Source organism: Podarcis cretensis (assembly GCF_951804945.1).
Source record: "Podarcis cretensis genome assembly, chromosome: 10".
In the NCBI taxonomy this organism is placed as follows: Eukaryota; Metazoa; Chordata; class Lepidosauria; order Squamata; family Lacertidae; genus Podarcis; species Podarcis cretensis.
The window spans coordinates 46,797,809-46,821,773 of NC_137179.1; the positions used below are offsets into that span (position 1 = coordinate 46,797,809).

The window sequence follows — 23,965 nt, forward strand, 5'->3', positions numbered from 1 at the left end:
GAGAGGGCAAGAAAGAGCATGGCCAGACAGACACCACAGCAAGAATGCTGGCCCAGCCTATACACCAGAGGTGGTGAACCTTCTTCAGTCTGAGAGCCACATTTCCTTCTCAGCAACTTTATGGGGACTTCATGGGCCACACGGAGAGCTGTATTTGGCTCCCAGGAATGAGGTTCTTCACCCCTGCTACACATACACTGTGGGTGCTTATTTCTGAGTAGACCTACATATGGTTAAAATTATGGTTCTGAAATCAGATGTGTGTTGTCAGGAAGCTGTGTCTGTGTTCACCTAAAATACTTCTACTTTCACAGATGAAGACTACACCTGGTTATAATTTGCATATTTTTATTTACATTTTCATGCCTGTGTACATCCAGCTGCTTGACTATTCAAGCACACTGAGCGCAATTCATTTCAATTAAAATCAGTTGAATGTTTATCATCAACTTCAACATGGATTGTATCCATTGTGTTTAAAGTTACCCACTCTTTGCTGTTGAGAAGCATCATAAAATGCTGTTGAATTAATCATTGCCCAATATCAAAATGCCTTTGGGTATATTTATATAATTAAATTGATGTAGTGAATAATTAACAAAAATAAACAGAATTATAACAAACATTAAGCACACAATAGCCCAACTGACTAAACTGTTTTAAGACTGTATTACTAGAACCATAGTAATATATCTGGAGGACATGAGGGATTTTTTAGGAGTGCGCCTTATATTTGAAAAATGAACACTTTTTAATTAAATTTACTTTGTTGGTTTTGAACTGCTTCTTCATTGTACTTCTATGCACACTAAAATGCCATTTCATTAGGTCTGATGAACCAGCTGTAAATAATGCACTACAGTTGTATAAAAAAAATTGGGAAAACAGCAGAGTAAATTATCTATCTTATATTTACTCATTCCGTACAGTAGGCTATGGATTGGAGCAGAATTCGGTGGGTTATATTTGGTTCCCCGACACTTCCTTCTAATTAACTTCATGTTGGCTGTGTTGTTATGAAATGTAATACGAGAGGGAACGGAAATAAACACTGTTTTACAGAATTTCATGTCATGCAGTTCATACCTAAGCAAAATAATTCTGTTTTACAAATGTAACCTTATTTCAGAAGTCACATGCTGTGGAGAAATGTCAAAACCTGCAGTGCATTAGAGCTGGATGTTGTGTTTCATAAACAGAATCTGTTGCAATAAAAAGAATTCCTTTGTAAGCACCTGAAGTGTAAAATCATAATAAACGACAACAAAAATTCTAAAATGCTAATGCTAACAATAAAGTATTTTTTAAATGAATACTCATTAAGGCAAAAATCCAGGAGCGAGTTCATCCCAATCTCCAAGCTACCCTAGGGGTTCCATTGTGCTTACTTAGGGTTCAGTTTCCTTTGAATGATGGTCCATGGAGACTGTGGTGTCTTTAGAATATATGGATTGAGAAACACATATATACAACCTGAGTGCAATGTAGATGGAAGCGCTTGCAGCATTAACACTCCAACAGATTTTGCCTCCCTATTGGATTTCTATGGGGTCACTGCAAAGCCATTGTCTTCCCAGCTCTCAGTATCAGCATATGAGACTCACACATACACTAGGTCCCCTGACCTATTGCTCTCCTTCCTAGGATGTGAACAGCAGAGTGAGTGAGGTAAGGAGAGGGCCCATCCCTCCTCCTCCTCCTCCTCCTCCTCCTCCTTGAAGCATCGCCATTTGTCTCTATGGCAACACATCTGTTCTTCAGCGCCTTCTTTATACATGCAGATAGGATGCTTAACGGACTTGGCCAGGGCCATTATCTTGACAAAGAGTCTGGTTTGGCCAGTTCAATAGGTTCCCTCTTGTACAGGCTTTCATTCTGTAGATACAAAACCACGGGCACCATCCAAACCAACCCTTCAATCCTATTGCACTATATATTATGATATTCAGCTGCATTTTTCTACTTAGAAAGGCTTTCCTTGAGCTTTCCATTTCTGTGGTAATTCTCTAGGTAGCATGCCAGGGGAAACTTCAGTATTGCAAGAATCTGTATTCTAATGTATCAGATCGAATCACCTCCTTATTCTCATATCTTTGGGATGACTTTACATATTCCTTTATAAATGTAGATTCTGCATTTCACCAGGACTGATTGATATCCGTCCACAGGATTTGAACCATCACTAAAATCCCACAGAAATTTGTGGGTTGTTTTTTTAAAAAAAAATATTAATAGAGCAGCATTAAAAATAAAAAATCACAACACCCAGCCTTAACAGCATAAAATTCCACTAGGGACCCCATTCCCTTCTCCCACCAATATATTATGTCTCCTGACACCTCTCAACCTCCAGTCCTCCTGCTGATGCAATGTGGAAACTTATAGCAGGGGAGTGGTTTTGGAGCAGCAAGTATCCTGCAAAAATATTGTAAATTGGTCCTAATTTGTCTTTGATTTATCGAGCCAAGATAGTTAAACATTATGTTCATCTCTGAGTTTTCTTTTTATTAATTAAAATGACTAATGAAATTGAAGAAATAGGGAATGGCTAGTACCCTGATCCAATCCACCTAAAAACCTATAACCTTGGCAGCAGTAGCAAAACGAATGTTTTTAAAGTACCTACCACACACACTCCAAATGTGTACAGTTTGTGTGAGGTGTGAAATTGGTGCCTAGAATATTGGGTTCTTGGATATGGGGGCAGGGCAGGGATTCCTTATGACAATCCGGGAATATGTGATATTTTAATGCAACTCTGAAGGACATGCTAGGAAATCCATTTTCATATGATGAATTACAATGAGCAACTCCCCCAAATGACATCGACTGCAAAATGAAACACAGGTATACACGAACTGCTCAGGGTTGTAATATCAACAATTCAATATCCTTTTTAGAAAGCTAGGGAAATTACATCAATTATGTAATGGGCAGTTGAAATGAATAATATATTTGTTTAAAAGAAATGGGAGTGAGTATGAAATCAGACAATCATATTAAAAAGAATAATGCTAATAGGAACAGCAGACTTTTAGCACTGAGGAGTAGAATACAGTTCTTATCAAAAAACATTTTAATTAAAAAAGTTTAAAGTCAATTACAATGGTTCCTTGTTTCTCAAATGCCTTGGTACTCAAACAACTTAGAACCCAAACACTGCAAACCCTGAAGTAAGTGTTCTGGTTTGCGAACTTTTTTGAATGTTACGCTTCCAATTTGAGTGTTACGCTGAAGTCTGTCTGTTTTTGCTATTTATTTTGTCTTTTTGTTTTTGCAGCTCTTTTGTTTTTGTGACTGTGTGGAACCCAGTTCAGCTACTGACTGATTGATTGTGTGACTGCAGTACATTGTTTATGGCTTTCATTTTATGGATCAATGGTCTCGTTAGTAAAATTCATGTTGAATTGCTGTTTTAGGGGTTGTTTTGAAAAGTCTGGAATGGATTAATCCATTTTGCATTACTTTCTATGGGAAAGCTCGCCTTGGTTTTGGAACAGAATTCTAGAACAGATGAAGTTTGAGAACCAAGGTACCACTGTATATAAACTTACACATCCACCAACTGTTAAATTTTGAGCCATACAAGAAATAAAACAAAAATACAGTTAAAATCCATACAGCATCTAATATGTTGTTGTTGTTGTTTAGTCGTTTAGTCATGTCTGACTCTTCGTGACCCCATGGACCAGAGCACGCCAGGCACTCCTGTCTTCCACTGCCTCCCGCAGTTTGGTCAGACTCATGTTTGTAGCTTCGAGAACACTGTCCAACCATCTCGTCCTCTGTCGTCCCCTTCTCCTTGTGCCCTCTATCTTTCCCAACATCAGGGTCTTTTCCAGGGAGTCTTCTCTTCTCATGAGGTGGCCAAAGTATTGGAGCCTCAGCTTCAGGATCTGTCCTTCCAGTGAGCACTCAGGGCTGATTTCCTTAAGAATGGATACGTTTGATCTTCTTGCAGTCCATGGGACTCTCAAGAGTCTCCTCCAGCACCATAATTCAAAAGCATCAATTCTTCGGCGATCAGCCTTCTTTATGGTCCAGCATCTAATATAGCGTACTACAATTATTCCAACAGGCAGAAAAATAATTATGCAGTCCCCCAAGACTCGCAGCAATTTTCAAGTGGTCTGTGACAGTGGGTGGGGATGTTGGGGAACCACTCACTGAGTTTTAGAATCAACATGAATGGAGCATCACAATTCAGTTAGCTTAACCCCCGGTCTATTATAAAAGTGAAAGAAACATACTATGTTTTCAAACAGAGTATGTTACTTAACAGCAGGTAGGAGTAGGGGCTGTTCCAGTCAAGTGTTCCTTTTCTATGAATGCTTGCTTTTTCAATGCACTCTTGCTATAATAACCCAAGAGGCCTCATGCTCCTTTAATTTTGGTCCTGCATTGGGAACTGGCTGATTGCAGTTATGTTTGTCAGCAATTTTCAAATTCTCTCAACAACATATTTTCCAGCTGCTGCGATCATAGAGCTTTATGGCACAACTGTGTAAAAATTGTCTGGGTTTCATGCAGAAAATGCATACCTGGAGAGAGTTCACATTAAGAGAACAGTAGACTGGATAAACTGGCCCAGTATATAAGTGAAATATATAAAGTATACTGTATTTTTTTTTAAAGCAATAATGTCAGGGCTGAGTCAGATATGAGTCAATAGGCTTTATTTGAGCATTAATTTTACCATGTAGATATTATATTGGCATAGTTACAATTGTATGTCTGTTGGCCCAATATACAATGTTGATAACCTGTGTGTTGTTTTAATAGTATTATTAGATTTTAAGAATCCTGAATTGCTTCTGTTTACTAGAATGAATATTATTATTTTTTATAAGAGAGGATATCTATATTTAGTTTTTAGGAATGATGATGAAAAAAAAGAGTGAGATAGTATGCTAAACAATACGTTTTGAGTTTCTGCAGCTTGGATCAGTTAAGAAATTGGGTTTATTGCAACAGCTAACCGGCTTACGTATGGGGGGCATCTGAGCTGATATAATGGTCACATACCTCTGCAGCCATCCAGGCAGCAAAAGTAGAAGAGTTTCTTTTTATCTTCAGTTCATTGTTGGATTTTAATGCCTTCCAGAAACAGCCTGTTAGTAGGAAAGTGTTTCTGTTCTCAAGGATCATAACAAACCATAATTGACCATTATTTTTTAGTGTTTTCAGGAAGTGAGACACAAGGTACTATTCTATAGCAGCAACAAGTGCTGACTGGAATGAAGACTAGGTCGTTGCCCTACTGCCATGACAACCTTGCTTACCTGCTGTATAAACCAAATAAAGTTGTGGCCTGTTTCAACCCACTAATGTGTGCTGGTTGTGCTCGTTCCCACTGCACTCACAAGCCGCATCCTGAACCTGCCACACCTATTATATTGGAGATAAACAGGAAGCAGAAGCCTTATGTAAAGCCAGGCTATTGATCCATCAAGGTCAGACTGGCTTCATCTCTCCTGAGTTTCAGGCAATAGTCTTTTCCCAGCTGTAACTGGACACACTAGGGATTAAACTTGGAACTTCTTGCATGCTAACCATCTGCTCTTGCACTGAACTGCAGCCCTTCCCAAAGGACTGTACAAAATGCATGTACAATCTCCCAGTTCCAATCTCCAGTTAAATTAATTTAGTAGGAGGATTGAAATATGTTTCTGTCTGAAATGGCCTCTGTTTATCAGAGTTGACAGTATTATTGATTGATTTATTGGATTTATATTCTGTCCTTCCTCCCAAAAGAGCCCAGGGCAACATGGATGGCAGTAGACTAGGCTAGATGAACCAACTAGAAAACAACTTCCAGTGTTCTGTTTTTTTCGGTAAATATAAGTGTCTTGTCCAGACTGAATAGTGATTGATGGGATAGGAATAGGACATACCCTTCTAAATAACTCCCATAGAAGTTTCTAATATCACATGCCATGTGGTAAACTGCTTATAAAAGTGAAGGAAAATTCAAAATCACTTGTGGCATTTTCAGCAGGCTTTCCAGTTTAGAATGTGCTGCTCTGAATTTATTCGTGTTTATATGCTGCTATCCACCTGCATTTTCTTGAATTTGTTCTAACAGTTAACAATGCTGGGGTCTTGTAGGCCATTTTTAATTATGCCACAGCAAAGTTAAACATCATCACCATCTTTTCTGTCTCAGGGTACTTAATTTTTTAACATCTTTATTATTTTAATATGCTGGGTTGCTGAATAGAAGGGCCAAACCGCTGGGGGAGGCATGCAGGGGCCAGGCTATTGGTCCATGCAGTGCTTCTGATAATTGGCTCAAATGTACCTGGATGTGGGCTCCCTACCTAACTCACCTCATGCAGGGTTAGAAGAGACTATTAGGAAGTCATAGCCATCAAATAGGTGATGGAGCAAATTTATTTTCTTTTGTGCCAGCAGGCACCATTGGGTCCAGACAAGAAAAGGGATTTATACTAAATAACAGGAAGAACTTTCTGACCATATAAGCTGTTTGACTATAGAACAGACTGCCTTGTAAGGCTGTGAGCTCTCTTTTGTTAGAGGTTGACCACTCTTCAAGGATCCTCTATTTCACTTACTTCATTGGCTGGGAGGTTGGACATTTGATGTCAAGCTATATGATTCTATGTGTTCAATTCCCGGCCATTTCTGTGGCTGACTGGGCAGGGAGTTTGTATGGAACGGAGTCCCTTACATTACTTAAAAAAACAACAACAAACAAGTGAACAGGAATGTAAAAGGTGAGTAAGGCCATGTTCACCCCTTCCCCTGTTGGGTCTCAGACTCCTGCTTCCTGACCACCTGTCCTGTAGACCACCTGCTACTAGATGTTGCTGCTGTCAGTGAGCGTCTATGGCTGATATTTTGTTGTATGTGGTAGCCATTCCCTGTGGCAGCTTGACAAAAGAGTCCTTTCCTCTCTGGAAAACATTCCTTCAGAAGGGCCACAGGTCCTCTCTGAAGATGTCCTGCCAGGGGAGCTATGCAGGTGCTGTATGTGTTTTCTCTTTCCTTCCCTTTGTGTACATTGTGCTCATAGAACAGTGATTGTGAGTAGCAAGAGGGGATTTGTGTCCTTTTTGGTAGTGATGATGCCAGGGGACTAGTACCTGTGGGGCTACGGCTGGCTGTGCCATTAGCAGAATGTCTCCTATCAACAGGAGCCCATTTTCTCTCTCTCTCTCTCTCTGCTTGTGAGAATAGTCCCCTCATTACGGAATATTGCAGAGTTCCCAGGGATGCTGTGACAGTATCTGCTGTTTTTACAGAGTGTTTCCCACCTTTCCTCTTATCTTCCTCCCCCAACCTCCCAGACTGAGCACCCATTCTGCTGGCATAGCTAGCATATCTTCTCCACACACACCCTCCTCAAGTAATGTGAGTGTAGGATTGTTCTACACATGTACATTCATGAAGTTCCATCAGTAAGTGTCAACGTCTGTTCTGACATCATTATGCTATTTCGATATTGTCAGAGCTGCCCCTAGGTCCCAGCTCACAGAGGACCAACGCCCGATCGTCGTTATGTACAAAAGTCTTTATTGAAGTTCAACTTCCATTCCAAAGCCGCAGCGCGCAGCCCTACGTCTTAAACCCTAGACCGGCGAAGTCCCGTCTGAATCTCCTCCCCTCTGACACCAGTTTAAGATCCTAGCCCTGCTCCACCTTTTCCGTTGTTCTCTCCTCCTCTGGGTCCTCCTGCCCGCTGGGGCTTTCCCCTTTCTGGACTCTTCCGACGCTGAGTCGGCTGACTCCTCCCCCTGTCTCCGGCGGGCTTTAGGACCCGGTTCCCAATCCTCATTCTCTGCTGTCCCGCGCTCCTGTACATTTGAACTTGCCTCTCGCGCCAACCCAGTGACCTTCCTCCTGACCGTCACACTGCTTCTGTCACTGCTTCCCTCTTCCGGGATACTGCCCGGATCTGACCTCCCCTCCGTTGTCTGGCTCTCCGATGGAGGCGTGGCCAGCCCTGACTTATCTTCACTCCCTGGTGTGGAATCCTCTGCCCTCGATACCTGGGACTCTTCCCCCCCACTATGCTCTGGTGGGGAAGCTGGTCCTGATTTCCAACTGCTACTCTGGGAGTCCCTGCTGGCCCCTTGCTCCTGGAGTGTCCCCCTTGGGAATCCCCTTGCCCTGGCCACTGGCGCCCCCTTCTGTGAATCTTCCGATTCGCTGGAGAGGCTCATGGAATCTCTCGGGCCACTGTCATCTTCTCCTACGCTGCCCTCAGATTCTTCCCCTTCGCTCTCCATCTCCCCTCTTCCCTGTGCTTCTGCTCCTGAACCCCTGACAGATATATTAAACTTTTTGTGTCTGTATGTGAATTAGGAACCTTCCCACTATTTCTGCTTAAAGGTGCTTAGTTTGTTTTTCTCATGCAGACCCTCCAAGTGTCCCTATTTTCCAGGGACATCCCTGATTTAGAGAAGCCGTCCCGGTTTCTGATTTAATCTGGGAATGTCTCACTTTTCCTTAGGATGTCCCTATTTTCATTGGAGAAATGTTGGAGGGTATGAAGTTATCCGATCCCCCAAGCCATCTGAAGGCAATTCTATATAGGGAAGTTTTTAAAATGTTTAATATTTTATTATGTTTTTATATATGTTGGAAGTTGCCCAGAGTGGTAACCCAGTAAGATGTTTAGGGTATAAATAGTAAAATTATCATTATTGAATGGGATGTTCCTATTTCCATTGGAGAAATATTGGAGGGTATGTAATAATACACTAGCTCAATTCCAAGGTTTTAATTTATAGACACTTATCTTAATACCTTAAGAAATCATGGCACATTTTAAAATGTAATTTTGCACTGTATCTGTAATAGTCAGGCATACTGTAGAAATTTTATTTAGCCACTGCTGCAGATACTGTTTATTCCTATATGTGTGCATCCACTTTGGTTTTCCCTTGGGAAAGAAAATCCGGATACAAAATATGAAATGAAATGAATGACAGGTATACATATTTTCTTTAGTTTTGTCAGGTACCTGATTTAATAGCTCCTTTTTGTCTCCTATCAAACATACATCGAATTATTTGGGGATGCATTTTTTAAGGTATCCACCTACATTTATGTATAAAACATTTTTTTAAAAATACATTTAATATTATTTTCTAGCCCCAGCATATAGTATATGCAGTATAGATGGCCAACTGAACTCATTCAATATTTAATCTTCAGTGTTATAAGGCAAGGAATAATGTAAGCACGTCATGATGGATGATAAAGCAAGCGAGAACTGTAAGGTGACATATCAGAGCTCCGGTGAAAAACAATTAGTGGGAGAATCAGGCACAGCGCTGTGGTTTCCCAATGATAAATGCCTAGCAGGATAATTTGATGTTCCTGAAGAATGTGGGAGAGAAGAGAGACATATCATGAATTAAGTGGTGTGTCTTGGTTGAAAGCCGTCTTGCCATGTTTAGTTTACACTGGCTTATTTGTCACCTGACTTGAGCTCTGAAAAGAACAGGAATTGGCTCTTCATTATTCTGGTTGGCTGGTCCTCTATGATGTCACAAAGAACCATTCTCCCATCTCTATAACAATTTCACGCTTAAAAAACACACCAACCCTTTCCTGAAAAATTAAGGTGATGAATGAGCAAATAAATGCATAAATATTCATGTAGTGCTTTTAAAAAATTCATGATGGTGGACTGCCTGCCTGAATCATGGCGGACAAGGCAAGGCTGATGCCTGATGCAGTGTTTGTTCCACTGGCATGCGCATTTGTCATTTCCATTATGAAGCTGAGCCCATTCCCATGGCAGCTGTGAACTCTTTCCCCCCATTACATTGGTCTTTCATCTTGAGTTGATACCATGTGACAATTTGTGTGTGCACTGTCCTGGCTTCCACCCTTGGACAAAAGATTCAGACTTTTGGCTCAGGAAATGCAAGAAGTCTTGCTAAAGAATTCAGTGAGTGACTTCCACATTAGCAGGTTACAAAGCTCAGAAGGTACATTGCTCAGGTTACAAAGCTCAGAAGGTACATTGGCAGAAACTATAATACATAGCTAGGCATCAACAAAGACATTGTCTGAACACCTGATATGTCCATTCTACTTTTAAAGGGGCAGGGCCTGTCACAGGGGAAGCTGTTCATGCCTGTGCTGGTGGTGGTACATCCTGGGCCATGGATCTTGAACCCAACCCTCTGACATGGCCAGCTCTGCTAATTGGCTGTCAGGCTCCCTGGCTACTGTGGGAATCTCCCACTCCATTTCTGGGATGTCCAGTGGCTCTGGAGCAGGTACTGTCCCAGCTGTCCTCACCTCCTAACTCAAAGCCTTCCTAGTCCTTCCCTTAGGACTTCTGCCAATCTAGCTCTGTGGGATCCACAACACATGAGGCGAAATGGCCTCATAGTATTCCCAAGTTCAGATTTGTCAGTGCAAATGAAATTCTACAAATGCAGAGGCACATTCATAATTTACAGTAGGGATGCTGCTGCTAGGTACTTAAAAGACTCAAGACACAGGCGCATGACACAAAACAATCCGTGTGTTAATTTATACATATACGTACAAAATTGGGCCTCTGAGCAAATTGAGGTGGCTGTGTCTCAACAGCACTGCGCTTAACAGCACGCCCAGCACCCCTATAAGCAAATTAAGAAAAAGAAAAAGAAAAAGAAAGTGTTTTGGAAAAATGGGGAGAAGGGACAGAAGAACTGGGGCCTAATGTAAGAGATCAGCTGATTCCCCCCCCTCCCGACTACCCCATAATAACAATACCCCAGAGTCAGAGCATTCAACCAGATCTGCATGTATTTTAAGTACAGGTTGTAAGGGCTATTCCTTATAATATTCTTTCTACACTCTGGTTTCACACCAGTCAAGTGTCAAGTAAAAAAGGTAAAGGTAAAGGGACCCCTGACCATTAGGTCCAGTCGTGGCCGACTCTGGGTTTGCGGCGCTCATCTTGCTTTACTGGCCGAGGGAGCCGGCGTACAGCTTCCCGGCTCATGTGGCTAGCATGACTAAGCCACTTCTGGCGAACCAGAGCAGCGCACGTAAACGCCGTTTACCTTCCTGCTATTTATCATAGAATCATAGAGTTGGAAGAGACCACAAGGGCCATCGAGTCCAACCCCCTGCCAAGCAGGAAACACCATCAGAGCACTCCTGACATATGGTTGTCAAGTCTCTGCTTAAAGACCTCCAAAGAAGGAGACTCCACCACACTCCTTGGCAGCAAATTCCACTATCGAACAGCTCTTACTGTCAGGAAGTTCTTCCTAATGTTTAGGTGGAATCTTCTTTCTTGTAGTTTGGAGCCATTGCTCCGTGTCCGCTTCTCTGGAGCAGCAGAAAACAGTCTTTCTCCCTCCTCTATGTGACATCCTTTTATATATTTGAACATGGCTATCATATCACCCCTTAACCTCCTCTTCTCCAGGCTAAACATGCCCAGCTCCCTTAGCCGTTCCTCATAAGGCATCGTTTCCAGGCCTTTGACCATTTTGGTTGCCCTCCTCTGGACACGTTCCAGTTTGTCCGTGTCCTTCTTGAACTGTGGTGCCCAGAACTGGACACAGTACTCCAGGTGAGGTCTGACAGGAGCAGAATACAGTGGCACTATTACTTCCCTTGATCTAGATGCTATACTCCTATTGATGCAGCCCAGAATTGCATTGGCTTTTTTAGCTGCCGCGTCACACTGTTGGCTCATGTCAAGTTTGTGGTCAACCAAGACTCCTAGATCCTTTTCACATGTACTGCTCTCAAGCCAGGTGTCACCCATCTTGTATTTGTGCCTCTCGTTTTTTTGCCCAAGTGCAATACTTTACATTTCTCCCTGTTAAAATTCATCTTGTTTGTTTTGGCCCAGTTCTCTAATCTGTCAAGGTTGTTTTGAAGTGTGATCCTGTCCTCTGGGGTGTTAGCCACCCCTCCCAGTTTGGCATCATCTGCAAATTTGATCAGGATGCCCTTGAGTCCATCATCCAAGTCGTTGATAAAGATGTTGAATAAGACCGGGCCCAAGACAGAACCCTGTGGCACCCCACTAGTCACTCTTCTCCAGGATGAAGAGGAACCATTGATGAGCACCCTTTGGGTTCAGTCAGTCAGCCAGTTGCAAATCCACTGAGTAGTAGCATAGTCAAGACCGCATTTTACCAGCTTCTTTACAAGAATATCATGGGGCACCTTGTCAAATGCCTTGCTGAAATCAAGGTAGGCTACATCCATTGCGTTCCCTTCATCTACCAGGGTTGTAATTCTGTCAAAAAATGAGATCAGGTTAGTCTGACATGACTTATTTTTCAGAAATCCACTTTGCACTTTGACGTGCTTTCGAACTGCTAGGCTGGCAGGAGCAGGGACTGAGCAACGGGAGCTCACCCCGTCGCGGGGATTCGAACCTCCGACCTTCTGATCGGCAAGTCCTAGGTTCTGTGGTTTAACCCACAGCGCCACCCGCGTCCCTCAAGTGTCAAGTACATGCATTGAAATCTCTTTTTCTTTGCAAAATGCATTCAAGTGGGAGCGCAATCCCTTCCTCCTTTCAGGAGTCGCATTATTTACTCCTGTGTATTTTATCAAGAAAGGTAGCAATTTAAATACTTGTGTCTTCAACTTGGAAGATTCATGTCTATTTTCTATTCTGACATATGCATCCAAATATAAGGAAAAGGAGTCAGAATCAGAAAAACATATACTGTATATTTCCGTGTATACCACGACCCCATGTATAAGAGGACCCCTATTTTTGGGAGCCCTCAACAGTTGTTGAGCTTCTTTTGTAAGATTGCTGAGCTGTTGAGCAGCTTTTCGGCGATCCCCCGCTCTGGCTGATAGAACTGGTGCCGTAATACACTGCATACTGGCACTCACCAAATACTCTTCCTACTCTGATATTTCCCTGCTACCGCTGCAGCACCAGCCTTCGCTTACTTAGCATATTAACCCGTGTATAAGGTGACCCTCAATTTATCACCAAAAAAAATTCAGAGAAAGAGGTCGCCTTATACATGGAAAAATACGGTATATAGCAGAAAAATGGGGATGGGTGGGAGCAAGCATTTTAACACTTCAAGAACAGAAACAAAGGTAGGAAATTAACAAAATGTGATTGAAAAACGTAACATATTGGTCAGGAAATAATGCTAAAAAGATGTTAGTGAGCTAGATAGAAAAGAAGTGAAAAGGAATAGGGCATGGGAATGCCAGAAGTAAGAGAAGACAACTATGAGTGCTAGAGAGAATGGGAAAGACATGATAAATCACTTTTGAAATGCAATCTAAGCAGGCATGCTGCATGCAGTAGAGGGCAGTGACTTAACAGCCTTGCAAATGAAAGCTAAAAAAAAAAAATGCTCTATGTGCCCTATATTTTAAAAGCAATGCACATTATGGCCATAATCCTGAAAAGTAAATAATGCATGAATAAGAAAGAATCCTCAATCCAGTTTTTTCTGGGGTTTTCATTTAAATAAACCTCATTTAAATAAACCTCATGACTGAACCACATTAAAAAATCTGATGATCATAAAACAGATTGGTTTGGGGAGGTTCCTGATCAGTCCACTCAGACACCTGCTGCAGATAAACATGGGGATCATAGCTAGTATGGGCGATCAGCTGGATGGGGTGCTATTAAATGCAGAATGCCTCTCAGTCTTCCCCTTCCAAACTGCCATATTTGTGAGGGATGTGCCATTGACTCTGTCGGTGTGAATAGACTCGTCCACCCGCTGTAGAAGTCCACATTTGTAAGCACAGTCTTCTCACTTGGGATGAGAAACGTGTAAATGACTGGTCATGGCCCACTCTTTCAAAATGGGGTCAGAAGTGGCATGTCAGGTGTTGGGGCAATGTCTTAGCCACAGTCAAACCTTGGTTGTTGAACGTAATCCGTTCCGGAAGCCCGTTCAGCTTCTGAAATGTTTGACAACCAAGGCGCGGCTTCCAATTGGTTGCAGGAGCTTCCTGCACTCAAGCATAGGACGTTCAGCTTCTGAAAAACATTCAAAAACCAGATCGTTTACTTCCTGGTTTTCATCATTCGGGAGCTGAAACATTCCAAAACAAAGGCATTCAGGATCCGAGGTTTGACGGAATTTCTTAGTCGTGCGTTTTAGAGCTCTGTTACACTGGGCTAATGTTTAGAACTTGTGCTGACTTCTTGAATAAAGCTTTTGGGTTTTCTCAAGTTAAAGCCAGACATACAGGTTTGAAGTTCAATTGGAGGAGAAACCTGTGTCCCTCCCCATACTTGGTGTCATTGTGGTAATCTCTAAGCCTCAAAATACATTCTTCAATTGGGTTTAAGCATCTAGCACACACATTAATTTATTTGTGCTCTATCAGATTTCCAGAGGACAGATTAAAGGACACTGGATCAGTTATTTCACCATTTACATGGATCCTAAAAACCGCCAAAATCTGATTGTGTGAAGAGATTAAGCAGAGTGTGAGTAGTCAGGAAAAAAGGGTGGGGAAAAAGAAATCAAACCCAAAATTATAATCTTTCAGAGCTGAGTTATAATGGGCATATAAAATCAAAATGCTGACACAACTTGCACTGTGATAATGAGATACTATAGTAATGGGAGATTTAAAGATGTTTTATTATGCCAAATATTACAGTGCCCTAGCATATGCAGTCATCACTCCATGGTGTTTAAGAGTCATAGATTGTTGTAGATGTTTTATACTCTGCTGAATCTCACTGTTTGCTAAATTCCCTTCCCACCGATTCCATATACTCTCTCCTTCTAGCCTGAGAGAAATGAAGCAGCCCTGCAGCTTTATATTTCATTTCCTACAGCTTACTTTATAATAGTAGAGAGAGTAGCTTCTAGTCTTAATTGCTCTTGAGATAATATGGAGGTCGACATCTAATCATTCTCTGTGTCGTTTCAGAAGTACTGCCCTGTCTAAATTGCTGAGCTATGTGTTAAAATGTCTTTTGGAAGGTATGACTGTTGGAAGGTTTCCCACAAATTGAAGGCTTTATTTAATGAAGAAATATGCATGTTCTGTTTTTGTTTTTAACTGCCTCACCTAGTCCCTGGTGCCTAATCCAAATATCCCATCCCTTAGAATGCAACACAGTATATGATCGCATAGTTTGTTTTGTGTTTTGTTTTTACTATTAATTTCTTTAAACATAGTTGTGAGTTTGTGGGTCATAGGACACTGCTAAATTCCTGGAACCATTATGTGTTAGAATTTACTCAAGATTTGGGGTTTTAAAGCTGGGTACAAGACCAGTGTGTATTATGCTGTATACTAGACACTTGTAATCCCCCTGAAATCAGCAAGTGTCAACAGCTAATTAAGCCAGGCTAAGATTTCTGCATGAGGGGATAGCCTGGGGGTTGAGTCATTAAGAAAAAACAAAGGATCAAGGGACTCTGTCTGAGATGGAAAATGGGGCTCTTTCCTCAGCCAATAAAGCATTGTGAGCTAGAAGCTTAGGGAGGAAGGAGGAGTTAAGTGACTGGGAGAAACATAGTAGCAGGCAGAGCACAATGGCTGATGTCTGCTTGAATCAAAGGCTGTGGCTGTAGGAGAAGCAAGACCCTCAGTGGCCCAGGTTGTATAGTAGGGTAAATGAACCATATATCATAAAGACCACAACAGTCTCCCCTGTGTCTCATTTTCAAAATGAAACATGGACCCTAGGTGAGCTGCCTGGAATCCCTGGAATATCACACCGCTTGGAGATTGTGGGGACCTGCAACAATATGCTTAGTTTACAAAGGGGAACAAAGTTTGATACAGCTTGGGATAGCGAGCTCAGCTGAATTGGGGTATGTATATAACTGAAATATATTTTTAACTTCAGTTTCAGGGTCTTTTCTGTAGCATGGACCATTTTACTTAAACTTTTAAAATGGAAAATGTAAAGTAATAACTGTCACTTTGAATCATCTGAAATGTTTGAAAATAGTTTCCAAATGTGGTTACCTGTGATTACCCCTGAACTCTAAATAGTTCTTTAGAAATGGAAGTGAAGTCACCAAAGGATGGTGAAATTAACACTTGCTGTCTTTAATCAGACAGGCCTCATTCTTTTTAATCAACTCATTAGTAACTCACTTTAGTTGTGCTTTGACTTCTGTTGACACTGTCTAGATCAGGTTGGTCCAACACATGGCCACCATAGCCTTTTCTTGTGACCCTCAGCAACATTTGACACCCCAAGAACCAGAAATGCAAGGCGCTGGGCTTGGGGGAGGATGTGTGAGGGTTCTGACAGGTTCCTAGCATCCTCTCACCTCCTTCCCAAAGCTTAGTTAGTGCTTTCCTAACCAAGAAGGTGGGGGCTCTGGGACTATGCCAGAGCCTCTTGCCTCCTTCCCCAAGCTCCGCAGAAGGCAGTATGAGGACTGGGGTATGTGTGTGTCAGATTTCCACTCTAGACCCTTTCCCCTCTTGGCTGATAAAAACCAGCAGATTGGGCCAGGGATGTGATCAATCCCTCTTGTTTGTGTGCCTCCTCCTAGAGAGGTCTGGAAGGTGGCAACACGAGAACAGGCCTTCTCTGCAGTGGCTCCCTGTCTGTGGAATGTTCTCCCTAGGGAAGTTCACCTGGCGCCTTCAGTATACACCTTTAGGTGCCAGGCAAAAAATGTTCCTTTTTAACCAGGCCTTTGGATGATTTGGTTGACATCCTATGCCCTTTTAAAATGTGGGATTTTTTGGGGGGACAGGGTTATTTTGATTATGTATTTGTGGTTTTATATTTTCATTTTATTCTTTGAACTGCCCTGAGACCTCCAGGTATAGGGCTGTATATAAATTATATTAATATTATTATTAAATTAATTTTGGCTTTGCTCCCCACTCCCTCACAACAAGGCAGTGTGTAGCCCACAGGTTCCATGTTGAAGTACTTTTGCGGCCCACTTGGAATGAAACGTTGGACCATCCCAGTCTAGATCTTGCCTCTTTCAGCTCCTCAAAGAGTGTTGAGCTAGTATACCATTGCGCCAGTCTGCATATAGTGAGCCAATATGTAAATAGTGGGCAAGTGGAGGTAATCATAGGATGGTTCCATACATTATGTTAAGTTTATGCCTATCAAGTAGGGCTTTCCCTGCTAGCCAGAACTCACTTCTGGCACCTCTCAGGTGGGTGCAGTTGCTGTTATAAGAAAACAAGGGAGGTGTTCATGGTGAGTTCTGGCACCTCTTTTTCTAGAAAAACAGCACTGCCATCAAGCCCTGCTTAGTCTTAATAGCCTATGTTTGTGATCTGATAATTATTGAGTTCTTCTGCTCCTTCTGAAAAAGATTTAAAACATTGCATTATTTATTCCACCACAGACTTCACCACTGATTTTATCTCTACATTGTTATTTCCTAGTATTTCACATTACTCTGCTACCAATTTTCCTTTGCTGTCCTCTGTGTGAGGACAGCTCTGGCCTTTGCTATACTCGTTATATTCTCAACGAACTGTTTCTTCCACAAATGCATTTAAACTTTTAGCACTGCTGTTTCTATGTTTGGCAGAGTCATTCTCTTTAAATTTCCAGATCTACTTTGCTGCTAGTAGTCTCTGTGGCTTTAATGTTGTTCAACTGTCTGATTATATAAACTGTCTGATACAGTCATGCCTTGGGTTATGAACGCTGCGGGTAGCACGTTTTCGGGTTGTGGACTGTGCTGAACCCAGAAGTACTGAAATGAGTTATTTCCAGGTTTCAGCGCTCGCGCATGCGCAGGAATACAAAATGACATCACGCACATGCACAGAAGTGCCGGATTGCATCGCGCGCGTGCGCAGACATGCGCTGTGGGCTGCGGACGCTGTGGGTTGCGAACGTGCCTCCCACACGGATTACATTCGCAACCTGAGGTTTGACTGTATATAAAGAAGGGGAGGTAGCCAGCAATTCTTGCTTTTGATCTTGAGTTGATCACACAGAGTGTACATCAGCAATTAACTTCTGGTACCACTATTAGCCTACTCTTCATACCTTCTGCCAGGTATTTTCTTCCAGGTTTGTAGGCACCAGCAACTTGGTTTAGTTTGAATTTTCACAAATTATGCATAAAGGCATTTCCAGGATTTCTTGCAGTCAAGCCATGACAGTTAAGCCAGATTTTTACTGGTGGTGTGAAGGCCCTCTGGATAGTATTGTGTTATCAATAATAATCAGTGATAGGAATGATTGCACAAGGTGAGCAGTGTGCAAAGCTATAAATATTTCCAGTGATATACTACAACAGGTCACATAAACACCAAAACAGGGAAATATTATCCGTCTAAATACATTTTTGCTTCCATTTTTCATCAGGAATCAGTGGGTCTTTAGGAAAAACACTCTTCCTGCAGTTTTTAATTCTGCCTGCACAGTTTCTGGTTGCATTCCAAACATTACCTACGCTGTGTTAGAAATAACTGTAGATCATTATAAAGTGGCAGACAGAATGACAGAATACTGATGAATTGCAGCAACAGGCAATAGGATCTGTTCAACAGGAAGGATTCTTCTCATAAGCATATGTCCAAACAGCGTTAGTAAAATAGAATAAAGCAATGCCAGCTACAGTATCAGATGGCCCACTCCTTCCCCTTCTCCTAAAATCTCTGAAGAGAGACCTTCCTTTTCCCCCTGGCTCACTAGTTGTTGTTGTTTGCCTTTTAACACCTGTGACCAAGAGGGAGGGGTAGGGAGGAAACCTCGTTTAACCCGTGTGTCGCCCTTGTAATATTGCAAATCCTTTTCAGATGCTGTTTAAACATTTTTGTGTGCAATGAGCATGTGCTTTCCGTAATATGTGCATCAAAACTAGGATGCGTAGGCAGAGCCTTTTGAAGTCTGTGGAAAAACCTAACATGGGTTACATTCCGTTTTCAGTTCTCATCTAATCTGAACCTAATTTTAATCTAACTGCACCACCACATAAACAAATTTCTGGCATTGAAAACTCTTGGCTGCTTAGGGAAAATAGTGGAAAGGAGGATAATTCATGCAGGAGTAGCTGAGAGCTTCTCCAGGACTAATCCCACTATTAAGGCAAAAGCGGGAACCTGAGGCAGTAGATATAGCTCCTGTGTTTTGTCCTGTGTGTTTTTTGTGTGTTGTGCCAAATAATGATGTCAGCCAGGTCCCACAGGAGTGTGTGTGTGTGTGTGTGTGTGTGTGTGTGTGTGTGTGTGTACACTCTGTAGGGGAAACTTGTTTAGTGCTACTTTTCTGGTAGTCCATAGATGTCAATTCATTTTAGAGTCTAGATGAAAACAAGAAAAAAATATGGGAAGAAGAACCAGACAACTGTTTGCAAATGGGGACTCGTGACCTTTTCATCTAAGTTACTTGCGACCAAGGACACAATGGAAAATGGCAGGCATTTTGCTCTTAAGGGAGTGTGCATCTAAACAGAGTGCATAAAGCAATTACTTCAAAAATGTTTTTAAAAGCTGGATCTCTAAAAAATTAATAAACCGGGTCTTTTTAAAAACCACTTCAGTTATAGCGCATCTCTTTAAAAAATAATGAGGTTTAACATGAAATTTAAATGTGATACATGTATGTTGCAACCTAGAATTATCTCTTTAAGTCTTAGATGTGAAGGACACTCAGTACTGTCACCAGCTACAACAAGGGACACTGGGGTGTTGTATTCCCTTCCCTTCTACCAGGACACGGGTGGCGCTGTGGTCTAAACCACTGAGCCTCTTGGCCTTGCCGATCAGAAGGTCGGCAGTTTGAATCCCCGTGACAGGGTGAGCTCCTGTTGCTGTGTCCCAGCTCCTTCCAATCTAGCAGTTCGAAAGCAAGCCAGTGCAAGTAGATAAATAGGTACCGCTGAGCCGGGAAGGTAAACGGCGTTTCTGTGCGTTCTGATTTCCATCACGGTGTTCCGTTGCGCCAGAAGCGATTTATTCATCCTGGTCACATAACCCAGAAAGCTGTCTGTGGACAAACGCTGGCTCCCTTGGCCTGAAAGTGAGATGAGCGCCACAACCCCATACAGTGGCACCTCGAGTTACAAACGCCTCAGGTTACAAACGCTTCATGTTACAAACTCCGCTAATCTGGAAGAGTTACCTCAAGTTGAGAACTTTGCACCAGGATGAGAACGGAAATCGTGTGCAAGCGGTGCAGCAGCAGCGGGAGGCCCCATTAGCGAAAGCACGCCTCTAATTAAGAACAGTTTCAGGTTAAGAACGGACCTCCGGATCGAATTAAGTTTGTAACTAGAGGTACCGCTGTAGTTGCCCTTGACTAAACTTAGCTGTCCAGGGGTCCTTTACCTTTACCTTACCAGGAAGACAAGAGGAAGATCAAATAGGCACAATGTAATTGTACCACAGATCAGGAAACTGCAGGAAGTTTGTTTTTCCTTTACTGGCTGTAAACTGAGGGAGGAAGATATTAAAAGCATTAGAGCCCTGCTGGATTGGGAATCTTTACTGTGGTAGGGAAACTAAAATACTCCTTTGGGCCAAAGGCCCATCTAGTCTCATATCTTGTTTTCGCAGTGGCCAACCTATAGGAAGCCGCCGAAAGCAGGACCCAAGTGCAAGAACACTCTGCTCACCTGTGATTCCCAGCAACTAGTAAACAGCATCTGATAGTGGAAGAGGTTATTCTGGGTATTGTCACCAGCCAGGGGGACTGTGGATAACAGGAAGGCCGCATCAGGTTTAGCCCCCCCCCCCCCAATATATATATCAAAACCAGCAGAGGAAGATCAGCAGAGTCTGACATGGTCAAAATGATATTGTTCCTCCACCTATCTTTGATGCCTTTTACTGTATAAGTAGTTTTGGATTTCTCCCGTGTGTTGTTAATTTTTGCAGTGTTTAAAGAATTTGAGATTAAGGAGCAATGTAATTTTGATACAGGTTGGTTTAAATAACCAAGAAGCAAATACAGCTTTGGGCTTTAGAAATATGTCATAGTTAATCATTCTGTTAACTTCTTTTTTAGTTTCATCCGTAATATCTGTGAACAAATCTGCAGCTGACAGATTGTATTTCAAACAGTTATGTTTCTTAGTCCTATTTAGTTTAGGAGTTAAGTGACTTCAGAAGTATCCCATTTTCATTTAGGCACAATGCCTTTTACCTGATGTGAGTTGGTGTTTTGCCTGACACGTGACATAACAATATAACTACCTGTAATCCTAGGCCTTCTATCAAAAAGACTGGGGTAGACTGCTTTTTCACGTGCAAAAAAAGAAATTTGGCTCCTTCTAGTTCATAATTCTCTTCCTCGGTGACCACTCAATTTAAAGCTAAATCTTAAATGGTTTTAAATTAGTTTGCCTTGATTTAAATCAATACATGCTGTCTCTGTAGCTTTGCTGTAGCATTTTTACCTTTTAATTTCTGAAGTGGGCTTGATGTAAAAGAGGTGACAAAAAAAAAGTTGGGACTGCAATGCATTCTTCATAGTGCAAAGCCCCAGCCATGCAGATTCAAGTCATCCAGAAGCTAAATAAGAGTTTCATGCTGTGTTTAATTGGTCAGAAACATGAGCTCCAGGGTTCTGGAACTTAGTGAACAGGACTGCAGTTTTCAGTGGAATTTCAATATTAGACTTGCACCTTCTGTTTTCAGGAAAGCCTCCATCCAGTTTTAGAGAAAACAGCTGATGATTTTGGAGCCAGATCACAGTGCTGCAATGCTTGGCTGAGTCCCCCTGTTAATAAGTGCAGACCCTACTATATAGCAGTAGCTACCAGTGATTTTTTAAAATTATTGTTAAGTTTGTTAGAAATTTTTCAGTACACACAACTGCCTACATTTCCCCCTCAGTAAACCCTCTCGTCCTTCTCCACCTCCCTCCGCCAACCATATATCGCACAGCCCATCAAATCAGACATTCGAAGTCTTTTATGCAGTAAATAAGCCAAACCAAAATAAGTAAACATTATTGAAGTAGCAATCACGATACCTATTAGAATAACAGTACTAGTAATATTGATGTCAAAAAACATCGGGGGGGGAGGAAGGGGGGACAAATAGTGCTTTGCTTAAAATCCTAGATGCTACTTAGTGAACAGTATTGTACAAACAACCATTTGTTTTTGCCACTTTTCCCAGCATCCCAAGTACACCTGGCACTCTCCATCTCTCTGCAGAGAGCGTATGTCCCTGCTGACCTTAAAAGGGCTGTGAAGTTTCTTCTGAGTCCCTTCTCTGAATAGCCCCTTTTAGCATCAGCACTATGCCCCCTTTGCCCTTTTCCCCAAGCCTCACTCTCCACCTGTGCTTTCTCCAGATTCTTTTGTCTGAGGCTGTCTATGCACTAACCCATTTGTAGCACAGAAATGTCATTTTTCTGAATCTGGGATTCTCTTAGCTTGCTCTCGTGTACTACATTCAGTCTAGATCCGTTCTTGATACTGCCATCCGCAAGAGTGGGTGTGGTTTCTTTACAAGTGTTTAAAAACCTTTCCTTTGATTGGGTTATTCACACCTTTTTTTGTCCCTGCACATGCCCCAGGTGAATGAAGAAGGATCGTGGTGTGCACTCATTCACAACTTCGTTATAACCCTGCCATTGCCTGGACCACCCACATCTGTTTTTAAGTAGCATACTTTTCGTGAGCGGTGTTAATGCCAGCCAAACAGTCTTCCACTATCACACAGGAAGTGGACTTCAAACTGTTCAGTTTCCTGAGGAAGTAATCATGTCATGCCACCACAGCAGCTCAGCCAATCAGGGTTTTCACAAGCGCAATAATACTAATACCTTTATTGTCATTGTACAACCTGTGTACAATAAATTAAACGAGCCTCCCTCCCCCTCACCCAAACACTCAATCTCATTCCACTCTGTGTGCTTATCAAACAACTCACCACCTCACAATTCAATTGCACTATGTTATTTTCCTTTCAACAGCCTAACAGCCCACAAATAGAAGCTATTTTTTAGCCTATTGGTATGGCTGATTAAACTTCTATATCTCCTGCCCGAGGGTAGAAGATTAAAGAGGTGATGGCTGGGTTGTGAGTAACCCCTGGGAATTTTTCTTGCTGTCCTGAGGCAACAATCCCTTGTGATGTCATCTAGCGGACTCAAGGGACAGCCCATGATATCATGGGCTGTATTCACCACCCTCTGTAGAGACTTCCTGTCCATGGCTGGAATACAGTTAGATGTTCTGCTGACTGTAAAAACTGCCCCTTAGTTCCATGGAAGAAATTATGCAGGCTTCTGAGAACAGCCCATAGTCATTCCAGTTTAGAGCTGATAAGCAGCTGAGCTTTAAAGTTCTACACTGAAATGAGAAACAAATTCTGTTTCTCGTACAGATGTTTTCAAACAGGTATCTTCTCCCCAAAAGGCTCAGTTCAATCAAAACATGGGATGTATGACCTGTCCTAAGGTTACAAATGAAAAAGACAATACGTGTAAGTAGAAAAAGAAAAGGTAGAGGTGAGAGATCAATCAGACAAAACTAAAACAAAGTGATGTGTTGTCATCAGGAATTTATATTCAGTTGGAGCCAAGCTGATCTTCTGTTGCTGATGTTCTTACTTGTATAGAAGGGTGCAACTTAACTCATTGGCCTTTGTTCATCTAGCTGGTGTGGAAGCCAGTATGTTCCTGTATTCCTGCTGTCTCAGCATACCTAGCACAGCACAATAATGTTATTTCCCCCCCCAGGAAGGAGTAAAACAAACCCCTTGCAGCTACTTGTCCTGTGGCTAGTTGCTGAAGCCCAGCTGGTCTTCCCCTTGATCTAGTATTCTTCTGGTTAGGATGAGTGCAGGCCCACAATGTCCCTTGTTCGTCTGTCCCTAACAAACACAAAGCAGATTGTTTATCATGTCTAGAGGTAGAGGTATGTTGTTTCTTTATAATCAAATTTTTTGCTGAAGTCATATGGTGAAAGGCAGTTAAAAACTTTGTGGGAAAACATATTGTTATGTGCTGAAGTTCTCACCTTGGGTCAGCAGGGGGATACTGTAGATAGTTCAGGTCCACATATGCAAATAAGGGATTGAAATCACATTAGAAAACAGGTGTGCTGAT

The 23,965-nt window shown here is 42.0% G+C and overlaps 1 protein-coding gene across 16 annotated transcripts in view; it reads left to right on the forward strand.

Annotated features, from left to right (window-relative positions):
- GRIP1 (glutamate receptor interacting protein 1) overlaps nt 1-23,965 on the forward strand; it is a 356,892-nt gene that overhangs the window by 152,582 nt on the left and 180,345 nt on the right. The window lies entirely within an intron of this gene.